Source organism: Tamandua tetradactyla, chromosome 7, assembly GCF_023851605.1.
Source record: "Tamandua tetradactyla isolate mTamTet1 chromosome 7, mTamTet1.pri, whole genome shotgun sequence".
NCBI lineage: Eukaryota > Metazoa > Chordata > Mammalia > Pilosa > Myrmecophagidae > Tamandua > Tamandua tetradactyla.
The window spans coordinates 135,024,083-135,050,102 of NC_135333.1; the positions used below are offsets into that span (position 1 = coordinate 135,024,083).

General features: G+C 37.3%; 1 pseudogene; it reads right to left on the reverse strand.

The window, feature by feature from the left end:
- Positions 1-21,195: 21,195 nt before the first annotated feature.
- Positions 21,196-22,604, reverse strand: LOC143690682 (recombining binding protein suppressor of hairless pseudogene; annotated as a pseudogene).
- Positions 22,605-26,020: the final 3,416 nt, after the last annotated feature.

Genomic DNA, 26,020 nt, shown 5'->3' on the forward strand with positions numbered 1-26,020 from the left:
CTGCCTCTGGAAGGGCTGCCTGGAAAGGTGTTCTAGCTTTGTGAAGTTCAGAGTGGATATTTCAATGAGTGACAGACCACTCTCTTTAGCAAAATCATTTGCTTCAATTATTGGGACTGGCTTGAGAGGTGTCAATCATTCCCGTGGCTTTCACAAGCATGGTGTTTCTATTGGCAAGCCCTTATAGTCCTTCGGCCATCAATCTGCATTTTTATGTGTGACAGGTTTAGCATTACTGTAAACCCCAAGATACCTATTTCTCTGTTGTGGTGTGCTTATATTAAAGTTCAGCATTGCTACTGTCCTCCTGTGCCTCCAGTCTGTACCTTTATTTTTTTTCCTTATCAACCTGAATCTGTCTTGTTGAAACTCTACTCCAGTAGAGATCACGATTTCAAGATTGAACTACTTTTAGTGAATCAAGAGAGGACTCTTTTCTTCCTCAGAGTTCTAGTTGTAATGGATGCCAAGAAATAGAGTGACACTGTGAGCTGTGATGAGACTAGTGGGACCAGGGAGAATTGATGCATAGTAATTAGAGCATCAAGCTTCCTTAAATTAAAAATTTTAATGTATCTAAAATTTGGGAGACTCTAGGTTTATGTTAGCTTTCTAAATGAATTCTGATTTCTTTCCTCAATGATTTGAAATGCCAAAATATTTAGGTCTATTTCTGATCTTTTTTTTTTTTTTAACTATATTCACCAATCAGTCGCTTTAGTCTTATACAACTCCCATATTGTTTTTAGTATTATAGTTTTAAAATATATTTAATATCTGATAGTGGTAATCCAAAAATCACCTTCCATGCCAGTAATCAATTTATCACCTCTCAACTTCAAATTCATCCTTTCCTATATGGTTTGGGAAAACGTAGCTGATTCCTTTTCAGTGATGTTGAGCTTTGTCCAGTAGAGGGTGCGGAACAGAAATTACACGAGGAAGGGCTCTCCTTCCTGATTCTGGTGTGCTTGCTTGGCAGTCTCCGAGCCATGTGTGTCTTCTCCAGTGCCCAGCTCCTGGCAAATTCACAGTGGTGAGCAGAACCTAGAGGCCAGCAGATTTTCCCCAGCACTCCCCTTGGAAAGTTTTGTAGTGAAGTGCTTTCAATAAGATATCTTCTGGTGAACAGCTTTCCCAACACCTTGGAGTGAACATTTTCCAGCAAGTCCCACAGATGCAGTACCACGCAGCAGCTGCTCTGCCATTGAGTGAGCCACAGGAGTGTCCTCCAACCAGGTCTGCAAGTCAGCCCTCAGGGGCACCCTTAGAGTTCCTGCAGGCTCATTGTGTTCCTCCACTATTATATTCTTTGGTTCTCTTTACTTCTTACTAGCCAGTCCCTTATTACTCCAATCTCCTTTTGTAGTTAATAATGCTTAATATTAAACCTTCCCTGTTTAAATCACTGTTTTGTTTCTGTCCCCAGATTGGATGCTAAATGACACCACTCCTTTTCAAAAATCTCATAATATCTCCTTTTAATTGTTCCAGATAGTTCATAGAATTAGTATACAAATATCAAGAGAACTCTTTTTAGATTTCTCAGTAGAATTATATTAAACCTATATATTAACTTATGAAAATTGATACGTTTACAATATCAAATGTTTCCTCACAGGGAAACAGTCTTCCTTTACATTCTTCAGAAAATGTTTTTCTCACAAATTATCTGTTACTTCCTTCCTGTTTTGTTGGCTGTTTTATGAATGTGATCTTTTCCCACTTTCTTTCTCTCTGGTTCTGAGGTCAAGTTTAACTTGATTGATTTCATGAAGTCTGGCTCCCCAGAGAATTAGTGTTCCATGGAACCTGGAAAAAGCCAAGTGTTAAACAATCAATTCTGGTATGCTGTTAATGTAATGGATCAGGACATTGGTCAGACAAGCTACAAATAAGGTCTAAATCTTGTCTCTGTTCTAGTCACTATGGTTGTATAACAAATTACCCTAATACTTAGTCCTTAAAACAACCATTTTTATGATGCTCATAGTCCAGGACTTTGGACAGGACACAGTGAGCACAGCTTCTCTGTATTCTTAAATGTTTGGGGCTCAGCTGATAGACATGAAGGCTAGAGACTGGAATCATGTGAAAGCCTGTCAATCACATGTCTGACATTTGGTATTTGCTGGTGCCTTAGTTCCCCTCTTTGCTTTTCCAGGTGGGCTAGTTTGGGCTTCCTCATGGCACGGTGGCTGATTTTCCCCAGAAAGAACCTCCCAAAAAGAGACAGCTAGGTGGAAGCCTTGCCCGGTTTATGAACTAACCTTGAAGTCAGAGAACATCATTTCCTCTGAACTCTGTTAACTGGAGAAATCACAAGCACACTCTAGTTCAAGAAGAAGCTGCCAAATAGACTCTGGTCTTGATGGGTTGTGGCAGGGCTCTGGAAAAGCATGTGGACTCATAAATATTTCTGTGGTCATTTTTGGAAAACAGAATCTGTCACGGTCCCCAAATAATACCAAAGCATGGTTTGGTACTCCCTAAACCATGAATGCTGAGGTAGTGGAGCAGTGATGAAGGGCTAGTTCTGTCAAAACCTCCATCATGCCTGGGGAGGTGTGGGTGTTACCACAATTAAGAGTTTATAAGTTTCACATTCCCAAGGCATCCTCTCTTTCTCAAAGTCTGGTATCTCTGCAAAACCCCATTTCTGTGTGCTTTCCCAGAATGAGATGGGCTATATTAACTCTACACACACACTACTGTTTCAGGCTTTATGAGTTTCCTCAAATAAATGCTCTTCCAGAGACCTGTTAGTATGCTATCTAGTAATTTGCCTTTGTTTGCTCAAAGTTGGGTTTTGCTAGCATATAAAAAATCTATTAATTTTTAATTACTTATAGTTACATTACTGAACTTTTTAATTGCTTCTAAGATCTTTTCAGTTGAGTTTTCTAGGTAAAAGATTATCGAAATAATGACAGTTTTGTTTTCTTGATTTTTTATTGTCTTATTTTAGCCAAAATTTGCAGGATGATTTTAAGAAAAAGTGCTGAGAGAGAAAATCTTTGACTTTTTGTTACTTCAAAATGAGAAAGCGCTGTGTTTTCTCCATTAAGTGTGATAGTGTTGGTTTGTTAGAGATAGACTGTTTGAGAAGACAAAAGAAACCTCTTAGTCTTCATTTCATTTCCTAAATGTTTTTATTCAATTAAGATTTGAAAGTTTTCTTTTTAGCATCTATAGAGATTTATTTTCTTTAACTTTTTGATGTGGAGGCTTTATGTTAGTGTATTTCCCAATATTAAATCATACTTGGAATAAGCTCTGTTTGGTCATGGTGCATTGTCTAGTATGAAATTCAAACTGCTTTTAATAATCCTTTGCATGCAGATTTTACATCATTTATTTATCTTTTTTTTTTTTTTTTTTTTTTTGGTGCATAGTCCAGGAATCGAACCCGGATCTCCTGCATGGAAGGCAAGCATTCTACCACTGAACCACCTGTTCACCCCATATATCTTTATATGTAGTGTTCTCATTGTCATTATCTTCTAAATAGTTTGCAATAACATTTTTTCTTCTGACCAAAATTATTTTGGAGAGGTATTTAAGAAATTATTTTATTTCTAAGTGGATGAGATTTGTTCGAAATTCTGTTACTAAAACTCTGATATTAGGAAAATATTTTTGTTTGTAGAAAAGATACGTTTTTTCAGAGTATTTTAGTCAGGTTAGGTTAGGTTTGCTGCATTGGTAAATAATTCCCACGTCAGTGGCTTTACACAGCAAGTGTTTATTCTTACACTACATGTTGAATGGAAGTTTGGTAGGAAGTTCTACTCCAGGGGTTTAGGCTGCTGGAAGCACCACCATTTCTTGATGCTGCTCTCTCAACTTGTGATTTCAGTCTCCCATGTAGCAAGGAAGAGAGTGAATGGAAAATTCACTCTTTCTTTTAAAACCTTTGGTCCTAAAGTTACACATCACTTCTACTCATAGTTCGTTCATTAGGGCTAGTCATGTGGCCCTGCCTAACTATAAGGACATGTGGCCAAGCAAATGGAAATTCAGAGGACAGTAAGTGTCTGCCAAAATATCCTGACTCTAAATGGAAGATAGTTTCAGTGTGTTATTCTGAGATTATAACAGAATTATAATGAGGTTAGCTTAAATGTTTGAATGAGTATCTGAAAAAAATACTTTGTAGTAAATGAGGAAGAAAAGGGGAAACTACTTAAAAAGACAAATGTGACACTAGAGTAAGTTTTCTGATGGAAGGGAATATTTGAAAAGAGCATTTTAAAAATATGAAGGAAAGACAGAGTAACAAGGACAAGAATTACCTTTCTGCTCCAAACAAACAAAAAAATGGGCAGAATATATGATAAAATCTGTTTTTACGATGCTGGATACCTGGCAGCTAAGCAGAGTGAGCCCTGAGAGATGGGTGACAAATGAGCTAAGCTGTGATTGATACAGCTTATTGCCTGAAGAGCATTTCCAGACTGCAGTACAGGGAAGGGATCACAGGAGTAAAGGTGAGAACTGGAGAGACTGAGGTGGTTAGAGTTCATATGACAGAATATCAGAGAGGAAATATCTGTGCAGAGATTGAACTCTGGAGATCTGCAGAGGGTCCCCTTCAAGCATTCAGCAGAGTACTTACCAGCACATATGGGTGAGGGAACAATCGGAGGCTGAGGAACGAACTACTCAAAAAGATTAAAGGTAATATTTCTTAGTGTTAACATAGGACTGAGATTAGTTCCTATTCTCATCATTCAAATGGAAAACCTCATTATTCATACGGCGTTGAGTTGAGTACTCAAAATATTTTGTCCCCATAGCAAGGAATAATTAAGCCTAGACTAAATGCTGCTCTTGTGATGCTTAACAAATCTTAAAAACAAGACTCAAGGGATCAAACTGTTTCCAAGTATCTTAACTGCATCCCAGAATAAAGAATATTTATAGGAATAAAAAATATCTGGCTCCCAACAAGGTAAAATTAAAAATGCCGGCAATCCAATAAATAATTACCAGGAGTAACAAAGCAGGAAACTATGACCCGTGAGGGGAGAAAAATCAATCAGTCAAAACTGAACAGACACAATGTAAGAGTTAGCTGACAAAGATGCTAGAAAAGATGTATCCCTTTACTTTGGTTGGATTTTATCTTGTTTGAATGTGATACAAGGAACTCTTCCAGCCATCAGTGTCCATGAGGTTAATTAACCCTTTCTAGCACTCTTCATTCTTTGCTGTACACATGTCAATAGAGTCCCCAAAACAGAGAATGGAAATGGGGAATAGAAAAAAATATTTGAAGGAATAACGGTTGAAAAGTTTCCAAATTTGATGAACACTATAAACCCACAGACCCAAGAAACTAAATGAATCCAAAGCACAAGAAATATGAAGATAATCACATCATAGGATGTCATAATTAATTTACTCAAAACCAGTGATAAAGAGAAAATATTAAAAGCAGCCAGAGAAAATGACATTATGTACAGAGGAAAAAAGAAAAGAACTACAGCATAGTTGTTGAAAACAATGTAGGTAAGAAGACAGTGGAGCAAAATCTTAAAAGTACTGAAAGAGAACCTTTTGACTTATAATCCTAAACTTGGTAAAAATATCTTCCATTAATGAAGATGAGATAAGCACTTCTTTAGATATACAAAAGCTGTAAAAATTCATCTCCAGCAGACTGCATGAAATGTTAAAGAAAGTCCTTCCAGTAGAAGGAAAATAATTCTGGACAGAAAGATGAATTTACATAAAGGAATGAAAATAATGGAAAAAGGTTAATTATCCTCATGAGCACAAATGGCTGGAACAGATCCTTGCATCATATTCAGATAAGATAAAATCCAGCCAAAGTAAATGTGTCCATCTTTTCCAGCTTGGTTCTTTTTTTTTACAATAGCTTCTATTTCTATTTTATTTATTCTTTGAAACTGCCCAGATTGCAGGTTTTTCAAAGATGAAATATGGTAGTGAGCAGATTCTTTTTTCTACAAAATTATGCTATAAACTTGCTCAATTTTCTACCTTATTGACAATAAAATTTACAAGTGTATAATATGTAAAATAAATTCCTTAAGGACTGAATGCATAAAGCATGCTGCAAAGCACAAGACGTAAGTTAAAAATGAGCATATAAACCTACATCTGGACCATCAGAGCACTGAATGCTGGCAAATATGTCATGACTCAGGAAAAATATCAATAAAAGGAGATAGTTTAGTCCTGAAGGATTAAATAGAACTCCTGTAATTCATTGTTTCTAACCATCCGCTTCACATCACAATGCCTGAAAATAAAGACAAAAGTCTGGCACTGAAAATTACATACAGTTGTTCAGTACTCATCAGAAGCACAGCTGTTTTTGAATAAAAAGTAAGTAACATGGTTAATAACTGCAAAATAACATTTGTTTCAAAAAGGAACCCCCTGGTGGATTATTTGGTTAACACAAATAGTTTAATTCTCAAAAACTGCATTGGAAATTCCTTGCTGAGGGTACACATGGTATCAGTTTCATTTAAAATAGAAAGATAGCTAACCAATTATGACCACAAATAAGTCTGTGCAGTAAGAGTGAAATATATATATATATATGAGGATCAATATATATGTGAGGGTGACTTTTGTTGCTATAATTTGAGAAAAGTCAGCAGCAGGTTAAATATTACACCAGTGTTCAATTCTGAAATCATTCAAAATGTAAAAGGCATTTGACATTTACTTCCTTTAGCTTGTCTTCCCAATGTATGTGATAAATGCAATGGAATGAATAAAAACTTATTGGATCACAGGCTCAGCTTCTATGCATGTTTTTAGAAATTACATGGAATCATGAGTTTGTAAAATTTACTTCTAGCAGTATTTTTTTAATGTAACAAAGAAGCAAAAACCTACAATGTACTATTATTTAACTGAAGCATTCATCATTCAAAGAGTCTTTATGATGTCCCATGACCAGCTTCTCTAATGGCGCCATCATTGGGGGAGGGAGCATATTCTATTGCAACTGCAGGGCAAGGCTCCAATTATATGCTGAAAATGATTTGCAAATCCATGAAAAAGATTTTTTAAAAGCAGCTGACAAAAGAACTGGTTAACAATAAGCTATGACAGGTACAATCATTTCACTCTTTAATCTTGGGTGTGTCAATTGGCATAAAAAGGTGGGTAAAATGCCTGTATATTTCATTCTTGGATCCTTAGAAAATTCAGGAAAAGGGTTTACAGTCTATTACTTTAATTATCTTACTAAATGAAACAAAGAACCAAAAAATATATGATCTTTTAAAAAATCTCATTTTAATAAAGCCATGAACCTGAAAAATTATTTTGAGCTGCAAAGCTGGATAGGGATTGTTTGTTCTTAATAAAAAAAGCTCATCTGTTATGGGTTAATTTAATATAATTTCTTAACTAAATACCAAACCTGAGAAGTGGAAGAAACTTGTGGCCCATTAAAAGTAAAGTAGCCCTGAAAACACAAGCTCTGAACAAAAAGCGCTGTTTAATGACTCCATAGAGAGAAGAATAAATACTACCTAGAAATAAGCAGGCTTTCAAGTAAAAGCCAGTAAACAGTTAAAAGAAAGAAAGATAAGGCCACAATGAGTTCTGCCCTAGGTCACTGAAATAGATTTAAGGTGTGAAGCAGGATTAATTTACAAGACAGAAGTTAGTGACTGGAGCAGATTGGGAAAAAGAAGGCTTTATATAGTATAATGAAACCTGTAATGATTTAAAAGGCTTGCAAGTAAGAGAAAATCACAGTAACCGATTTAATCATAAAACGTATTTTTACAAATGAATTTCCTCTTGAAAATGGAGGGGAAAGCCATTTAAAGATGTTAGGAATTGTATTTACAGTAGCGTAGTCTGAGCAAAATAGTGAGTGGTGAAGATAGCAAAGCTGGAAAAAAAAAAGCTACAAATTTAATGATTTATTTTAAAGTCTATTGATGGAAATAGCCCAGGATACCAGAAAGACAATGTTCTCTCTGTAAACATTGCAAGAAATTATGGATTTGCATTCATTTGCATTCATAGTTCCTGTTGCATGGTACTGTAAAAGCCTACTACAGTGTAGATACAGTTTTTACTCTAAGAAGGATGATTGTATTGCTAGGACTGTATTGTACTGCAGAACTGTGTCCTACAGTGCTACTCATGGGGTTCTTGTACTAAATATAGTCCAATGAGTCGACTGCAATTTCTAAAAAAATGGAACAAAGGCATAATCAGAGTGCAGGAATGGAAGCAATGGAAAAATGTCAAGCAAAGCATGCAAGGCCAACGCACAATCCTGAATGCAACCATATCTTAACTAAATGGAAAGAAATGTTTTCTAAGTGGGGAATATTTGTGTGGAGCTGAGAGCATAGAACTAGAGATACTCATACTGGGGAGAGAAGGCAGAAAGAGCAGGAAGAGTAAAAGAAAGATAAGTTACATTTGTACTTTTATAAAAGTACCACTCTCTGTTTCTAATGTACTGTTTTCCAGCAATTTTATTTGATTTATTAAATAAAAATAAATTATTTTAATTTATTTTATTTTAATGCTTTAAATGAATTATTTAAAGCATTTTAAGTTTTAAGATTACAAAGATGTTTTGTCCCAGGCTGCAAAATAAAAAGTAAAAATAAAAACATGTTTTTGCTGAGATTATTCCCCATTAAACAATAAGGACATCATCTACCTATTGGTAGCAAATATTTCTCATAATATTTTTATGATATGCCAACAAGGTGTCCTGAAAACGTCCTGCAGAATGAAATCACTAGGGACATTCCAAGTTCAATATAAAACATTTCACTTACACCTAATGCAAGTTATGTACAAGATTAGGTGAGGGAAGAAACCTGATAAATCCTGAAATACATAGACGCATTTATGTATGGGAAAAGTAGAAAGAACCCTTCAAATACCAACATGTTCTGTGCCATGAATTCATTAATGATTAAGTGGCCTCATATAATCTCACGTAAATGTTAGAACCTCTTGAACTACCACTACAAATACATATTCTTTTTAAAAAAGAAAAACAGAGATAAATAAGAGCAGTGTCTGAAAATAGAGACTAAAATAATGTACATGGCATGTATTGCAGGAAAAGCAGAGGTATTTTTTAAAGCGTTTGTACAGATTTCATATAAACTAAAAATATGCAGGCCTTTAAAACGTTGTTGAAATAAAGAAATTTTTAAATTATGAAAAATTATTAGACTTCAGCTTGTAAAAACAAAAGCAAACAAAAAAGTGGTTCTAGCCTTACGTGCTGGTTTGAAAGGATGTATGTTCCATAGTCTAAATCCCATTTCGTAAAGGCAGAATAATCCCTATTCAATGCTGGATGTTTGAATCTGTAATTAGATCATCTCCCTGGAAATGCAACCCAATCAAGAGTGGTTGTTAAGATGGATTGGGGGATATGTGTCTCCATCCATTTGGGTGGGTCTTGATTAGTTTCTGAAGTCCTATAAAATAGGAAACATTTTGGAGAATGAAGGAGATTCAGAGAGAGCAGAAAATGTTGCAGCACCATGAAGAAGTGAGTCCACTAGCCAGTGCTTTAGAGATGAAGAAGGAAAACGCCTCCCAGGAAGCTTCATGAAATGAGAAGCCAGGTGTTCTAGTTTGCTAGCTGCCAGAATGCAACATACCAGAAATGGAATGGCTTTTAAAAAGGGGAATTTAATAAGTTGCTCATTTACAGTTCTAAGGCTGAGAAAATGTGCCAATTAAAACAAGTCTATAGACATGTCCAATCAAAGGTATCCATCCAGGGAAAGATGTGAGAAGGCACATGGCGAGCACAGTCAGGGCTTCTCTCTCATCTGGTAGGGCTCATGGAGAACACAGCATCATCTGCTAGCTTTCTCTCCTGGCTTCTGGTTTCATGAAGCTTCCTGGGAGCCGTTTTCCTTCATCTCCAAAGGTCGCTGGGCTTGTGGATTCTGCTTCGTGGTGCTGCAGCATTCTCTGGCCTCTCCAAATCTCCAATCTCCAAAATGTTACCTCTTTTATAGGACTTCAGAAACTAATCAAGACCCACCCTAATGGGTGGAGACATGTTGTCACCTAATCTAGTTTAACAACCACTCTTGATCACATCACATCTCCAGGGAGATGATCTAATTACAGTTTCAAACATACAATGCTGAACAGGTACTAGAAGAAACGGCTGCCTTTACAAAATGGGATTAGGATTAAAACATGGCTTTTCTAGGGGACACACATCCTTTCAAACCAGCACATACCACCCTCTGGATCCTAAAAAAGACATGTTTTCCCCAAATACAAAATACATTAATTTCATAACAATATCAGAGAAACTTAAACCATTCCAGTAACATTTCAAATACAAGATTAATACAAGATTAAAATCAGTACAAAGTCTCATCAAAGTTAGTTAAAGGCATGGACAGTCCTAAGGTAAAATTTTCCCCATTTGCTCTGGACCTTTGAAAACTCATAACAAGTTATTTGCTGCCATCATGCAAAGGAGGAGCATTCATAGGATACATATACACATTTTCATAGGGAGGAAGGAACAAGGGGTCACAGGACCCAAGCAGTTTTGAAAACCTGCAGGGCAAAGTCCATTAGATTTCAAAGTCTGAGAGTCATTTATCTTCAGGGTTTCTGAAAGTGGCAGTCCCACCCTTTCCAAGGGCCTACACAGAGGCCTGCCTCTCTCTGAATGCAACCTTGGGGGACATTGGGGAGACCACCTTTTTCTAGGCTCTACCCTCTCCAAGCATCGGGGCTGCACCCAGGCTCTCTGCCATCTCTGGGGTACACACTCAACCCTTCCATGTGGTGGCAGCCAGGCTCTCCCCAGACCCCAAGGAATGTGCTTCACCCTCTCCAAGGCCTGAGGTGGCAGGACTCTTCCACCGCAATGAAGTGGAAGGCCCATCCTCTGCCTCTGGGGCAAGCTCACTCTCTCCACAGGCTTGGGTGGGTCCGCTGTCCTGGCCGGAAGTTTCTTGACGTCAGACCTCAGCCTCTTTGGTTTTCCCTCTGAAGTTATTTTTCCTCCAATGTGTCCCTTCTCTGAAGCCCCCAGTCCAGACTGGCAGTGGCTCTGTTTATACAGGTCCCACAGCACTCTCATTGGCTTTCTGTGCAGTAGCCTTGGATCATGCCCATCAGACATAAGGAGTTTCCACAAATCCTTCCTGAATAACTCCATGTCCAATTTCTCTGAAATGGCTGACTGGTTCCACATTTGGCCAGATCCTCACATGGAGTACTATTCTCTGGGGTCTTCCTTCCTGGAAGCCCAGAATTTTCCAGAACTTCAGCTTCTGGTTTCTTTGTATTGAAGAGTTCAGTTCTCAGCTTATCTCTTTCCTGTCGCATTTCACTATAAGCTGTAATGAGGAACCAGGCTACACTTTCCACATTTAATTTGGAGATCACTTCTGCTGAATATCCAGGTTCATGGCTTTTAAACTCTGCCTTCCAGTGAAGCCACTAGTCAGCTCTGCCATTTTAAAACAAGGATCACCTTCCTTCCAGTCTGCAATAGCACATGTCTCACTTCTGTCTAGAGCCTGGTCAGAGGTATCTTTAGAGTTGATGTTTCTACCAACAGTCTCTTCAAAGCATTCTAGGCCTTCTCTATCAAGCTCCTCACGACTCCTCCAGATTCTTCCCCTTATCCATTTAAAAAGTTGTTCCAACATGTCTGTTATCTGCAAACCACAGCAGCACCCCACTCCTCAGGCACCAAAATCTCTTCTAGTTTGCTAGCTGCTGGAATGCAATACAACAGAAATGGAATGGCTTTTTAAAAGGGGAATTTAAAAAGTTGCTCATTTATAGTTCTAAGGCTGAAAAAATGTCCCAATTAAAACAAGTCTATAGAACTGTCCAATCAAAGGACAATGTTTAGAATAAGTGTTGCCCAAAGATCCCTATAGATTGGGAAAAGGATCAAAGGAGAATGAGGATGTATAACAAAGAATAGGATTAGGCAGATGAGTATGGCTTCTGAATCACTGTATTAATATTCCTTCTAGCTTCTGGTGTTTGGAAGCAGCTCAAAGGAAAAAATCTGAGATGGTAGAACAATAGCCTGTGACAAACTCTGGGGTCTATTCTGTAACTAGTTGTTGCAGTGTGCTTTGAAAATTATAGCTTTTTTCTTTCTTTGCTTTGTATATATGTTATATTTTACAATAAAAAGATGTTTTTAAAAAAGTTATGGTGAAAATGTACCTTTTACTAAAGTTTTTACAAGTTCTTTGATCCATAAAACTGTTGCATGCTTAACTTTTATTTCAGCCACATTTCTATTTCTTGCCCATCAAAATAAAACCAATTAAAAACCAATGAAACCAAGACAAACAAAAGAAAACAGTGGTAGGACTTCTCGGGCTGCAACTGCCCCAGGCATGGGCAGAAACAAGCTTGTTTGAGGGCTTGTCTGGAGCCGGTGCCTTCCCCAGGGGAGGGGTGAGGCCCAACTCAGGTGGAATCCCTTCCTCAAGGAATTAAGACACCAGGTCTTGGTAATTTGAAGCCATTAAAGCCAGCCTACAACCTCTCCTCTGTCTCCACCACGCCCCCAGCAGGGAGAGTCTGCCAAGGTTAAAGGTACCACATCATCTTATGCTGGTGGGACCTGCAGGCAGACAAATGCCACATACTGGGCTGGATAAGAAAAACAGAGTCCAGAGACTTCACAGGAAAGTCTTTCAACCTGCTGAGTCTCACCCTCAGGGAAAACTGACACAGGTGACTCTTTCCTCCTGACAGGAGGCCAGTTTGGTCTGGAAAAATCCAGCTGGGATCTATAATACCTAAGTAGACCCTCCTAAGGGTGGGGGGAAAAAGGCATCATACAGGCAGGGCAAGAAACAAGAAAACAAGAACAGAAAAATTCTCCTCTGTTAAACAAAACCTAAGCTAGTGGTCCAGAAAAGCTGAACTGAATGTCAAAGAACAGACAGACAACGAATTCATCCAGCAAGAAAACCCCAGGTAAAAGAAGTGAAAACAATCTCCAGAATAAACTAATTCAGGTAATTAAATGCCTAGACACTAGCAAAAAATAACAAAGCACATTAGGAAAATTGAAGATATGGCTCAATCAAAAGAACAAACCAACAATTCAAATGAGATACAGGAGTTGAAACAATTAATTCAGAATAAATGAACAGACATGGAAAATCTTATCAAAAATCAAATCAATGAATTGAAGGAGGATATAAAGAAGGCAAGGAATGAACAAAAAGAAGAAATCAAAAGTCTGAAAAAAACGAATCAGAAAACTTATGGGAATGAAAGGCACAGTAGAAGAGATGAAAAACAAAAAGGAAACCTACAATGTTAGATTTCAAGAGACAGAAGATAGGATTAGTGAACTGGAGGATGGAACATCTGAAATCTGACAAGCAAAAGAAAATATAGGGAAAAATGGAAAAATACAAGCAGGGAGTAAGGGAATTGAATGACAATATGAAGCACATGAATATACATGTTGTGGGTGTCCCAGAAGGAGAAGAGAAGGGAAAAGGAGGAGAAAACTAATGGAGGAAATTATCACTGAAAATTTCCCAACTCTTATGAAAGACTTAAAATTACAGATCCAAGAAGTACAGTGTACCCCAAAGAGAATAGATCCAAATAGATGTACTCCAAGACACTTACTAATAAGAATTTCAGAGGTCAAAGAGAAAGAGAGAATCTTGAAAGCAGCAAGAGAAGAGCAATCCATCACACACAAGGGAAGCCCAATAAGGCTATGTAGATTTCTCAGCAGAAACCATGGAGGCAAGAAGACAGTGGGATGATATATTTAAATTACCAAAAGAGAAAAACTGCCAACCAAGAATTCTATATCCGCAAAATTGTCCTTCAAAGATGAGGGAGAAATTAAAACATTTTCAGACAAAAAAATCACAGAGAATTTATGACCAAGAGACCAGCTCTGCAAGAAATACTAAAGGGAGCACTAGAGTCAGATACAAAAAGACAGGAGAGAGAGGTGTGGAGAAGAGTTTAGAAATGAAGACCATGAGTAAAGGTAAAAAGAAGAAAAAATAGATATGGCATATAAAATCCAAAAGGCAAAATGGTAGAACAAAGTACTACCTGTACAGTAATAACACTAAATGTTGATGGATTAAACTCCCCAATCAAAAGACATAGACCTGCAGAATGGATTAAAAAATAGGACCCATCTATATGCTGTCTACAGGAAACATATCTTAGACTCAAGGATAAACATAGGTTGAAAGTGAAAGGTCGGGAAAGGTATGTCATGCAAATAATAATCAGAAAAGAGCAGGAGTAGCTATACTAATATCCAACAAATTAGACTTCAAATATGAAACAGTTAAAAGAGACAAAGGACACTATGTATTAATAAAAGGAACAATTCAACAAGAAGACATAACAATCATAAATATTTATGCACTGAGCCAGAATGTTCCAAAATACATGCAGCAAACACTGAAAACACTGAAAACAGAAACAGACACATGTACGATAATAATTGGAGACTTCAATTCTGCACTTTAATCAATGGATAGAACATCTAGACAGAGGATCAATAAAGAAACAGAGAATTTGAATAATACAATAAATGAGCTAGAATTAGCATACATTTATAAACATTACACCCCACCCCACAACAGCAGGATACACTGTTTTCTCAAGTGCTCATGGATCATTTTCACGAATAGACCATATGCTGGGTCACAAAGCAAGTCTCAATAAATATAAAAAGATTAAAATCCTATAAAACACTTTCTCAGGTCATAAAGGAATGAAGTTGGAAATCAATAATAGGCAGAATGTCAGAAAATTCACAAATATGTGGAGACTCAACAACACACTCTTAAACAACAGTGAGTCAAGAAAGAAATTACAAGAGAAATCAATAAATATCTCGAGGCAAATGAAAATGAAAACACAACATATCAAAACTTATGGGATGCAGCAAAGGCAGTGCTAAGAGGGAAATTTATTGCCCTAAATGCCTGTATCAAAAAAAAAAAAAGAAAGGGCAAAAATCGAGGAGTTAACTGTCCACTTGGAAGAACTGGAGAAAGAACAGCAAACTAACCCCAAAGCAAGCAAAAGGAAAGAAATAACAAAGATTAGAGCAGAAATAAATGAAATTGAAAACATGAAAACAATTGAGAAAATCAACAAAACCAGAAGCTGGTTCTATGAGAAAATCAATAAGATTGATGGACCCTTAGCAAGATTGACAAAAAGAAGAAGAGAGAGGATGCAAATAAATAAAATCAGAAATGGAAGAGGAGACACAACCACTGACCCCACAGAAATAAAGGAAGTAATGACAGGATACTATGAACAACTTTATGCTAATAAATACAACAATGTAGATGTAATGGACAACTTCCTAGAAAGGCACGAACAACCAACTTTGACTTGAGAAGAAATTGACAACCCCAACAAACAAATCACAAGTAAAGGAATTGAATCAGTCATTAAGAAGCTCCCCAAAAAGAAAAGTCCAGGACCAGATGGCTTCACATGTGAATTCTACCAAACATTCAAGAAAGAATTAGTACCAACCCTGCTCAAACTCTTCAAAAAAATTGAAGAGAAGGGAAAGCTACCTAACTCATTCTATGAAGCCAACATCACCCTCATACCAAAGCCAGACAAAGATGTTACAAAAAAAGAAAGCTACAGACCAATCTCTCTAATGAATATAGATGCAAAAATCCTCAACAAATTCTAGCAAATCGAATTCAGCAACACATTAAAAGAATTATGCATCATGATCAAGTAGGATTCATCCCAGGTATGCAAGGATGGTTCAACATAAGAAAATCAAATGATGTAATACACCATATCAACAAATCATAGCAGAAAAATCACATGATCATCCCAATTGATGCAGAGAAGGCATTTGACAAAATTCAACATCCTTTCCTGTTGAAAACACTTCAAAGGATAGGAATAGAAGGGAACTTCCTCAAAATGATAAAGGGAATGTATGAAAAACCCACAGCTAACATCATCTTCAATGGGGAAAAACAGAAAAATTTCCCCCTAAGATCAGGAACATGACAAGGATGTCCACTATCACCACTGTTATTCAACATTGTGTTGGAAGTTCTAGCCTGAGCAGTTAAACAAGAAAAAGAAATACAAGGCATCAAAATTGGAAAGGAAAAAGAAAACTCTCACTGTTTGCAGATGATATGATACTATATGTTGAAAACCCTGAAAAATCCACAGCAAAACTACTAGAGCTAATAAATGACTACAGCAAGGTGGCAGGTTACAAGATCAACACTCAAAAATCTGCAGAGTTTCTATACACTAGTAATGAACAATCTGAGGGGGAAATCAAGAAACAAATTCCATTTACAACTGCGACCAAAAGAATAAAATATTTAGGAATAAATTTAACTAAAGAGGCAAAAGACCTATACAAAGAAAACTCCAAGAAATTCTTAAAAGAAATCACAGAAGACCTAAATAGATGGAAGGACACACTGTTCATAGATTGGAAGACTAAATATAGTTTAGATGTCAATTCTACCTAAATTGATTTACAGATTCAATGCAATACCAATTAAAATCTCCAAAACTTACTTTTCAGAAATGGAAAAACCAATAACCAAATTTATCCAGAAGGGCAGGGTGCCCTGAATAGCTAAAAGTATCCTGAGAAAAAAAAATGTAGTTAAAGGTCTCACGCTACCTGACTTTAAGGCGTATTATGAAGCTACAGAGGTTAAAACAGCATGGTAGTGGCATAAAGATAGATATATTGACCAATGGAATCGAATAGAGTGTTCAGATATTGACCCTAGTATCTATGGACAATTGATCTTTGATAAGGCAGTCAAGGCAACTCACTTGGGACAGAACAGTCTCCTCAATAAATGGTGCCTAGAGAACTGGATATCCATATGCAAAAGAATGAAAGAGGACCAGTATCTCACACCCTATACAAAAGTTAACTCAAAATGGATCAAAGACCTAAACATTAGATCCAAGACCATAAAACTGTTAGAAGAAAATGTAGAGAAATATCTTATAAATCTTATACTAGGAGGTGGTTTTGTAGACCTTACACCCTAAGCAAGAGCATTGAATAAATAAATAAATAAATGGGAAGTCCTCAAAATTAAACACTTTTGTGCATCAAAGAACTTCATCAAGAAAGTAAAAAGACAGCCTACACAATGGGAGATGATATTTGGAAATGACATATCAGATAAAGGTTTAGTGTTCAGAATTTATAAAGAGATTGTTCAACTCAACAACAAAAAGACAGCCAATCCAATTACAAAATGGGCAAAAGACTTGAACAGACAATTCTTGGAAGAGGAAATACAAATGGTCAAAAGGCACATGAAGAGATGCTCAACTTACCTGGCTATTAGAGAAATGCAAATCAAAACCACAATGAGATATAATCTCACACCCACCAGAATGGCCTTTATCAATAAAACAGAAAATAACAAGCACTGGGGAGGATGTGGAGAAAGAGGCACACTTATCCACTGTTGATGGGAATGTCAAATGGTGCAACCACTGTGGAAGGCAGTTTGGCAGTTCCTCAAAAAACTAAATATAGAATTGCCATAAGACCCAGCAATACCATTACTAGGTATCTATTCAGAGGACATGAGGGCAAGGACACAAATGGACATTTGCACACCAATGTTTATAGTAGCATTATTTACAATTGCAAAGAGATGGAAACAGCCACAATGTCCATCAACAGATGAGTGGCTAAACAAACTGTGGTATATACATGTGATGGAATATTATGCAGCTGTAAGACAGAATAAAGTTAAGAAGCATGTAATAACATGGATGGACCTTAAGGACATTATGCTGAGTGAGATTAGCCAGAAACAAAAGGACAAATACTGTATGGTCTCACTGATATGAACTGACATTAGTGAATAAACTTGGATAATTTCGTTGGTAACACAGACCATAAGGAGATAGAAATAGGGTAAGGTATTGGGTAATTGGAGCTGAAGGGATACAGATTGTGCAACAGGACTGAATGTAACAACTCAGAAATGGACAGCACAATACTACCTAACTATAATACAATTGTGTTAAAATACTGAATGAAGCTGAATGTGAGATTGATAGAGGGAGGAGGGCTGAGGACACAAATGAAATCAGAAAGAAAGATAGACGATAACGACTGAGATGGTATAATCTAGGAATGCCTAGAGTGTATAATGATAGTGACTAAATGTACAAATTTAAAAAATGTTTTTGCATGAGAAAGAACAAAGGAATATCATTACTGCAGGGTGTGGAAAATAGACGGTAATTAATATTTTAAAATTTCAATTAAACTATGAGACTAAAGCAAAAAATGTTTATTTGGTACAAAATTTATATTTTGACTAGTGTATTTCCTAATATAACTTATGTAGACAGCTTAACTGAACACCATAAATACATGGAACCTTGAGTAGGGCATGAGATTGTATGGGTTTGTCCAGAGTGATGCCCCGATAAATCCCAGAGTGATTTGAACAGTGAATAAAAAAGTATCTGCAAAGTCCCCTTCAGGGAATGATGAGAAAGGGGGAAAATTCAACTTCCCCAAGTTTAATTCTTGGTATTTTCACAAGTAGTGTGGACAACCAAAGCTATAGGCTGAGACCCCAGTCCTGGGGTTTCTTCGTATGAAACTTAACCCCACAAAGGATAGGTCAAGCCTATTTAAGATTAGGCCTAAGAGTCACCCCCAAGAGAACCTCTTTTGCTGCTCAGATGTGGTCTCTCTCTCTCCAGCCAACACAATGAGCAAACTCACTACCTTCTTCCTGTCTACTTAGGACATGACTACCAGGAGTGTGGACCTTCCTGGAAGCATGGGACAGATATCCCGGAATGAGCTGAGACTCAGCATCAAGGGATGGAGAAAACCTTCTCAACCAAGGGGTGGTGGGGGGGGAAGGAGTGAAATGAGACAAAATAAAGTGTCAATGGCTGAGAGATTCCAAACAGAGTCGAGAGGTTATCCTGGAGGTTATTCTTACGCATTAAGTAGATATCACCTTGTTAGTCAAGATGTAATGGAGAGGCTGGAGGGAACGGCCTGAAAATGTAGAGCTCTGTTCCAGTAGTCGTGTTTCTTGAAGATGATTGTATAATGATATAGCTTTCACAATGTGACTGTGTGATTGTGAAAATCTTGTGTCTGATGCTCCTTTTATCTACCTTGTTAATAGATGAGTAGAACACATGGAATAAAAATAAATAATAGGGGGAACAAATGTTAAAATAAATTTAGTTTGAAATGCTAGTGATCAATGAAAGGAAGGGGTAAAAGGTATGCTGTGTATAATTTTTTTGTTTTCTTATTATTTCTTTTTCTGAATAGATGCAAATGTTCCGAGAAATGATCATGATGATGAATGTGCAACTATCTGATGATATTGTGAATTACTGATTATATATGTAGAACGGAAAATCAAAAGTTAAGAATGTTTGTGTTTGGTATTTAAAAAAATTAACAGCAAGGTAATGGGTTTTTTATTTTAACTTTTTTTATTGTATAATATAACAGATATACAAAGCAAAGAAAAGAAGAGCAATAGTTTTCAAAGCACTCTTCGACAAATAGTTACAGGATAGATTCCAGAATGTCATGGGTTGCCATACCATCATCTCAGATTTTTCCTTCTAGCTGCTCCAGAATATAGGAGGCTAGAAGGAATAAATTTTTTTTTATCATCACAACTGACCTTTTTTTTTCTTTTTTGTGAAAAATAACATATATACAAAAAAAGCAATACATTTCAAAGCACAGCACAGCAATTAGCGGTAGCACAGACCTCAAAGTTTGGCATGGCTTACAATTCCACAACCTCAGGTCCTTAGTTCTAGCTGCTCCAAGATACTAGAAAAACATCAATTTAATGATTCAGCAATCATGCTCTTTTGTTAAACCCTACCTTCTTTGTACAACTCCACTATCATCCCTAATCTTTCTGTCCCACTCTTGAGGGGTATTTGGGCTATGGCATTCTAACCTTTTCATGTTGGAAGGGCTGTCAACAATATGGGGTAAGGAGATGGGGCTAGCGGGTGTGCTGGAAAGGCTGGGCCCTCTAGGCTTCAGGATGCTTCTGGTCCAGGGACCCATCCAGAGGCTGCTGGCCTCCGGAAAGACTTCCCAGTGCATGGACCTTTGTAGAATCTTACATATTGCTCTAGGTGTTCTTCAGGATCAGCTGGAATAGCCCTGGTTGGGGTTTGGCAAGCTATGATAGGTAGGAACATCTAACTGAAGCTTGCATAAGAGTGACCTCCAAAGTAGTCTCTTGACTCTATTTGAACTCTTTCAGCCACTGATACTTTATTAGTTATACTTCTTTTCCTCCTTTTGGTCAGGATGGAATTGTTGATCCTGTGGTGCCAGGGCTGGACTCATCCCTGGGAGTCATCTCCCAAGCCACCAGGGAGACTCTCACTCCTGGATGTCATGTTCCACATAGTGGGGAGGACAATGATCTCACTTGCACAGTTGGGCTTAGAAAGAGTAAGGCCCCATCTGAGCAACAAAAGAGGTCCTTCAGAAGTAACTCTTAGGCATATCTATAGGTAGGCTAGGCTTCTCTGCTATCTGTGTAAGCTTCACAAGAGTAAGCCTCAAGATAAAGGCCTACTTATTTGGGTGTCCCCAACGTTTGACACAGCATCAGAGGATTCCCTGATGGTAGTTTAATAGTTCCACATTCTCTCTCCTATCCTTCAAGGGACTTTGCCAATACTTCCTGTTTATCTGCTTCATATGCTCTAGGATGTATCTGGGTGTTAATTTAAGCCATACAGGATCAAAGGTCCTCATTCGTATTCTGGCCCCCCGTGCTTCAATTGTTCAAATGAGCCATTCTGACAGGTCAAGTTAGATTATGTGCCACAGAAAACCCAGGTTCCAGACAAAAAACACTTTCTTCCCTTGGTCTCAAAGAGTAGATGTGGTTCAAAACATAGACAAGGTCTTCCTTACCCGTGTTCTGAATTATCTTAATCTTGACCTGATCGGCTTCATTCTTATCTCTAAATATAAGGTAATGGATTTTAAAAATATTTTTCACCTGGTATGAAAAGTTTTCCCAAGAGATCACAAAAGATTATTCATCTTTTTTTTCCCCTCTTTTTTCTTGTGAACTTTTTGTGGCAATCAAGTCAGTTTAAGTGCGAGCAAAAAGAGAGTAGATAGAACTCCACTGTTGCTATAGATGATGTGACAATGGTTGAATTTGTGTAACTTCCCTCATTGTTTGTGTTTGATTCATTCGGAGACAACTGGCTTAAATTGACTTGAAGGATTGCTCCAGCTGCACCACAATGTGGCCCTGGCGCTGGTTCTGGTGTGTAGGTAAAGGTAAAACTGGTGGAATAAATGATTCTATCATTACAGACCAAAATTACTGGAATTTGGCCTGGCTGCTGGACCTGTCTCCAACTTTCTCCAAATGCAGGAATGTCTGGGACAACACAGAGCATACACTCTCACATCTGTACCTAGTTTCAGCTTCAGCTTCTACATCCCCAAACCACACTCGTAAATTTGGAGTGAAATTCTATCCTGCAAGTTCAAGTATGGTTATGGCCACTTCACCATTCAACTGAAGATTTTCTACGACAGACACAGGTGTGATGGGGGCAAGCACAGGACCTATTCCCTCATGAAAACATATGCTCTGCCTTATATATACTAACGATTACCCAGGCACCATCATCTATCATCTCTTTATTTGGTTCTTTTGTGCATGGAGTGGCATGAAACTGCATTTTTCTTCCTTAAAAAAGGCACAAGTACATTCTTTCTGTATCCTTAAGGTAAATGCACACTTACAGAGTTGTGACACAAGATCATCTGCATCCAGTAATGTGGTCAGTTTATCAACTTTCCTAATTATTAGTCTCAGGAGTGCCTTGCCAGTAACTGAACACACAAGTTGACTGTCCATAATGGATGTAGCCATCACACACTATGAATTCTCCTTCTGAGTCATCATCATTCAAGAGATGAATGTAAAATGCTCCCTGCTGCGGTGACCTGGCATTGAAATTACCGCCTCGTACGTGCAAGAATCTGGTACTCACTGTCTGGGATCTAAGAGATTGAACAGAGCCACCTTTGTTTCTAATGCAATGCACATGTCAGCATTTTTTGATGACTGCTTCTTTTCGGAAGGTTTGGAGATGACTTTTAACCACTTGCTGAGGAGCACACCAATGTCATCACTGTTACCACCATAGGACATCTTTACAGACGACGTGAAGTGCTTTCTCTTGTCTGAATCAGATATGTACAGTGTTTTGGCTGTGCCATAGTTCTTTCCTTCTAAGTTCAGCTTAAAAGATCATTTTTTGCATTTCTTGGTCACTGCTTCCTATTCCAATAAATGCGCGAGGTTGAGATTCTTATTCCGAACAACCATCATGTTCCAATTGTTCTTTTTTTCCCTTCCATCCACTGTTCATAAGATATAAGCAAGGAGGAGGGGGAAACATCTTTTTTTTCCGTTTCCATATGACTGTTGTGCAACTTTTGCATAGAGAATAAGTTTTGTTTGATCTCTTTGCTCTTTTAAATAACTTTGTATAGCTTCCCTACTGAGTTGTTAAGGTAGAGACCACTTACTAAGTTTCCTTTTGATTCATACCATACTTCATGAACATGTTATGGTAATCCACAGTTTGGAACACTTCAATGAACCTCAAAACACCTCAGCCAGTGTATCTGTATCAATTTCCTCTCCTTCTGAGATCGTAATGGCTCCAAAGAACTATGACACTTCCATTTGAATAACAGTCTCATAATTTCAATGACCTATTATAACAGGCACCGTCTTCTACAAACTCTCCTGCAGCATGATTCTTTACAAGAGCAAAAGACCTTTCCTGAGAGCAACTCATATGCATACCCACAGACCTTTCCTCAAGTCTCAGTGGCCAGAACTGCCAGTCTAGTATCACCACGATTGGTTTAAATTTAGGATTTACTCGAGAGAGGAATGGCCACCTGAAGTAAATTGGGAATCTGCCACAAGAAAAAGAGGAAAATGGCTCTTAGGAAGGCAAACAACATTGTCTGCTATTGAGGTCATAACTGTTTTATTATACAATATATATACAAAGTGTCTAGCCCAGGGTTGCAATAAATATTTGCTGAATAAGTAGATAAATATAAATTATTTATAAGTATTAAAATATTTGTGAAAGTAGATCATTGTATAAACATGGGTTTGAAATCTGTGATTTTAATATTCTGTGAATGTTTTCCCCATCATTAAATATTTTCTACAACAGTGTTTCATGTTTAATAGATGCATAGCATTCCAATGAATGGATACACCATAATTCATTTGATCTATTGAATAAGAATCCCTGCTGTGGAAAGTCAGATTATTTTGGATTAACTGCCCTACGATAAATATTCTTTTAGATATAACTTTGCCCACATCATTGAATACTACCTTAGCATAAATTATTTAAAAGGAAAGAGCTGGATCAAAGATGCAAATCAAATGTTGCATTATTGGAAGGTTAGACCAGTTAACTTTCTCACCAGCAGGATAGGATAGTATCTATGTCTCCTCACCATTAACCTAGCTATTGACATTTCTCTCTAATTTGATAAGCAAAATGTGGCTTTTAATTACCATAATTTGATCTACTTTGACTACTAGTGAGATTAACCATATTATCTCATATTTTGTCCACACTTGTATTTCTCCCTTTGTGAATTGCCTATTCAATATCCTTTGCATCTCAAATAAAATGGAATTTTAATGGAAACAATAAAAAATATGGAAAGAACACATATTTTAAGACACTTTAAAGAATTGCATGGACCATATTTTGAAATTATCAGAAAAGAAAATGGCCAGAAAGAATTAAAATGCATATGAAATAATAAAAGGCATTCTTATTTTAGTATAAAAAGAAGAATAAGAATATATTGATTTTATTCTATCTTCTCTGTGAATGAGAACAATGACCAGACTGAAAAATTAGGTTAGACATTGGTTGGAGAGCAATGAAATTTTACCCAGGATAAGAGTTAGCAGAGAGGGCATACTTTCTTTAAGTGAGCTTAGCCCTCTGGAATTCATTCACCGAATTACTTGTAGAAATATTAATGCTATAGATTCAATTGCTGGTATAAGGAATCCTGCAGAATCGGAGAGTTTCTGGATATCTGGAAACTGGTAAATTTTGCTTTGAATTTTTAAAAAGGAAAAGGCAGATTTTGCATAATTCATGATATACTAATGAGAAGGAAGATATGTAGATTCACATCTGATTCAAAGAGCCACCCTAAATGATGGTCTGTGGTGGAAAGCTACAAAACTTAGTCCTCAATTTGCTGGTTCAATACATGGATTGTTAACTAACAAGATGATATTTAATGAGAACATATGTACTAGTGGGATTAATTCATCTAAATAATATAAATTGTTTACAACAGGATTGGGGATAGAAGTATAAACCTGAGTACAGTTTAGAAATATTTGTGGTTTTTATTGAATTCTGTGCAAATCCAATATGACAGAGATTGTTGAAATAGCAAGAAAAGTCATTTTAGAGCTGCAAATAAACAATTCCACTTTGGAGGGGAAAAGGGACCACCAAGATTATCTTGTCTAAGCCTTCATTTTATAGTCATCAAAATAGATGTCAAGACAAGTAAAATGCGTTTTTCAGCCTTCCAGTAAGTTAGCTGCATGATTTAGTTCTTCCTCATCTGTCATATTGGTGCTCTCTCTTTCTTGAACACTGTCTGCCAGGACCCACTCTTCAGAGAAAAGGAGGGTTTTCCTCTGGTGAACATTAATTGGTCTTTTCAGGGGAAAATGTGGCATTCTCTCTGTTTCTCCAAAACACGAAGTCATCATCTACAAACTAACAATGAACTAGCAATGTTGAAAGGAGTTAGAAAGGTTGAGGGATAGTATCGTGAGTTGAATTGTGCCCCCCCCCCAAATGTTTGACTCCTAATCTCCAGTATCTATGAATGTGAACTTATTTGGAAACAGTGTCTTTGCAGATGCAATTTAATTATGATGAAGTCAGACCGGGTCAGGGTAGGCCCTAAATCCAATGACTAGAGTCTTTATAAGAGAAAGGACAGAGAGGTGTGGACAGGGAGACAAGAAGCAAAGGAGACACACAGAGGGAAAGAGGCCACGTGAAGATGGAGGCACAAATTGGAGTGATGCAGCTATAAGCCAAGGAAAGCCAAAGATAACTGGCAACCACCAGAAGCTAGGAAGAGGTAAGAAAGGATTCTTCTCTAGAATTTTTGGAGAGAATATGGCCCTGCTGACACTTGATGTCAGACTTCTAGCCTCCACAATTGTGAAAGAATAAATTTCCGTGGTGGCATACTGGTATGGCAGCCCTAGGAAAGTAATGCTGATGGTCAGAAGACTTCAAAGAATGATTGGCTAGCAATGCCTGCTAAATGATGACGTGACGATACTTGCTATCTATAGTCTAGATGCAGGGAAGAAGAACCAAAACTGGAACAGCCCATAATGTTGTCAATCAGGAAACACAGTTATTTGGACTATAAGGCGTGTAAGTGTTTGTTTTTCCCAGAGTAGGAAAGCCATAAGCCTCCTCTTCTGTAAACAAAGTGACTCTGTATAAGAAGCTCCGAGGGTTTTTGTGGTCGTCCCATTATTTAGGTGAATCAAGTCAATTTTATATCCTTATAGATCTCCTCCGAAGAGAAATGGGATATAAATGTAAGAAGCCATGATTTTTCACGACTGTCACCTAAAATTCTATCTTATGTATTTATGCCAGGGCTATAAAACGAGGGCTAAACATGGACATAGAGCTGAATTCATTCAAAATGACTTGGGTAGAGAGAATGATATTGTACAAGATAGATAAATGTGATCCTTGTAATAACACCATGTTCTAAAATATCTTAGTTCCAAACATCTGAGGCTATGCTAAAAAAGTAACATTCATCTATCTTGCATTTTGGAAGGGCTTTCTTAAGCTCCTAAATGATTAAAGATGT